The 2,682-nt window shown below is 34.8% G+C and overlaps 1 pseudogene; it reads left to right on the plus strand.

The window, feature by feature from the left end:
* Nucleotides 1–1,288: 1,288 nt before the first annotated feature.
* On the plus strand, nt 1,289–2,404 carry LOC117101679 (annotated as a pseudogene).
* The last annotated feature ends 278 nt before the right edge of the window (nt 2,405–2,682 follow it).

The raw sequence follows: 2,682 nt of genomic DNA on the forward strand, positions 1-2,682 counted from the left end.
GGCTCTATATTCACCTGGAGTTAGTGATGACCAGTTAATAAAAAATGTAGCTCAACGAATAAATAAGCAAGTTAAGTGTGTTAAAACTACCCCATGGCCACCTTACATTCAGGAACTAGAACATGAAGAAATGTTCAGTGACAATTTAGTCAAACTAATAACTTGGTTAAAAGGTCCCAAGTCTGTGTGTGATAATAATCCTGTTATCAAAAGCATTGAATCAATAATCACAAGTTACATTACTTCTAAGCGCACAACATTCAAAACCAATCTTACTGTGATGCTCCATGAAATGACAAAAAGTAGAGAAATAATTGACTTACTACACAAAGATGGCATATGTATTAGTTACAATGACATATTAATGCTCAGAGATTTCTGGGTTGTTAATGACCTAATGTATTCAACTGACTATCCTATGGAATTGACAGAAGGTAAACCTGCAATTGCAATTGTTGATAATGATGACTTTAAATGGACACATTAAACTGGTGCTGGTCAATCACACCGTACAAATGTAATGTTTGTACAGCCGACAATTTATGATTGTGAAGTTCTAACACATAAGGTTAACAGACCAGTTCATGATGCAAAATTAGCTTCATCACTTTCAACAAGTGTCAAACTTTTTGGAAGCCAAATGCAAAATGTAAATCCATATAAAACATTTAAACGTGGTGAACCGCCAACAAGACGAAAATCAGTTCCTAAAATTCCTGATACATCTGCACAAAGAACCCGTGGTGTTATTCATGCTTTAGTCAGAGCTAGTGACTGCCGATTAAAACAAAATCCAGAATTACAGAAAGTGCCCAGGTTTTCAGGGTTCCATTCAAAAATGTCAGAACCTGTTTGTAAAAGCCGTGCAATTTATCATATGACATACTCAATCCCACCAAGTAAGTCAATTTTATATGATGTTATGCGTAAACTTAAAAGCTGTTGAAGAAAAGCAAATGCCATTTGCAACCATCGTCGGTGATCATCCAGTTTATGCATTGCTGTTAGAATTGAAAAGTGAAAATCCTGAGTTATTCAACAACATCTTACCCTTTATGGGACCTTTTCATATTCAAATGTCTTTCATTCATGCCATGTATAAAAGATTTAAGGGATCCGGAATCTCGGATGTTTTAGTAGCAGCGGGAGTAATTGCAGATGGGTCTGTGGATCAAGCACTACGTGGGAAACATTTCAATCGAGGTGTACGATGTTTGCGACTTTTTTTTATGAAACTCTTGTTTATCATGCTGTAGACAGACGGTTGGAAGGTACAAATCTTTCTGAAGAAGTAATGATCTCAATCGACAAGCTTCGTCACAGTAACAGTCAACAAGAACTTGCAGAAATGCACTTACGTTTGGAAAATAATGGAGATTTGAAAACCATTATTGATACACTCTTCTGTGACTTTAAGGGTGCTGAACACGCAGAATACTGGATATCGTTTATTGAGATGGTTGAGATCCTAACACAAAACATTCATGCAATCAGAACCAAAAATTGGAATGAATTTATATGTTCACTGAAACTAATGTTCCCATGGATGCAAATCTACGATAACGACAAGTATGGTCGTCATCTTCCAGATTTTATTGCAGTCTTGGAAACACTTCCTGAAAACCAAGCTTTGTTTATGTATGAAATGTTTGCCCAATCGATGACAGGAAAACCTTACTCTAGCGTTGCACTGGATATTTGGATAGAATCCACAATGATTAAGGGTTCCAAATTAAAGAGTGGGTAATTACACATTTTGAAAAATGAAAAGCAACTACTGTCACATACCCGGAATGTTAACAATGTAAACAGGGTAAGAGCAGCTGTCCACCGCCATGCCGAACACAGGAAACCAGAACAGAAAAAACATTCTGATTGTTCCCGATCTAAGATACGAATTGATGAGCAGGCAATTCAAGACATTAGTGCCTGCCTGCATGAATTCAAAAGTGACCCATTCGACACAGCTGACCAAATCCTTAGGTCGCTACAGTCCGGTATTCCTGCTTCACAAAAGTTAGTTACAGATTTTAAAACAGCATATGAAGATGGCAAACAGAAAGTTGAGCTGTTTATGAATGAACGAGTCTACACTAAAGAAAAATCAATAAATGACAGAATTTCACGTAACAAGCTTGGTAACTTCGCAACCCAGGAAATAGAAGTAGGTTGTAGAGAAAATCTGAAGGTTCAGAACGAAAGAATGCAGACTGAAGCATTTTCTGCAGTAATTAAATTAGTCGAAGAAAGTGGTGCTTTTAGTTTACAAGATGTTCTGCAGTATCGAGTCACACGACTGCTACGTCAGAAAAACAAACCGATTCGTAATGTATTTATGAAGTTACAAGATAAGTTTCCCTCAAGTAGAGAATTCCATTCTATTCTTGGTAAGCCAGAGAACAAGGTCAGACTTCAAGCATTTCTGCAGGAAGAATTTAAACGGACATCAATACATAGCAACATCGAAATCATCTATTGTGTATATTTATTTATAATAATTATTATGCTGGTAATTGTAATTAAAATTATTGTAGTTATTATTATTGTTGTTATAATAATAATAATAATAATAATAATAATAATAATAGTAATAGTAATAATAAAAATAACAATAATAATATAAGTAATGAACATATTTTAATTGTTAATTATTTTTGTATTTTCACACTTATATATATTTAT

This window comes from Anneissia japonica, unplaced genomic scaffold, assembly GCF_011630105.1.
Source record: "Anneissia japonica isolate Jap-2015-1 unplaced genomic scaffold, ASM1163010v1 scaffold287609_len24321_cov121, whole genome shotgun sequence".
Classification (NCBI taxonomy): domain Eukaryota; kingdom Metazoa; phylum Echinodermata; class Crinoidea; order Comatulida; family Comatulidae; genus Anneissia; species Anneissia japonica.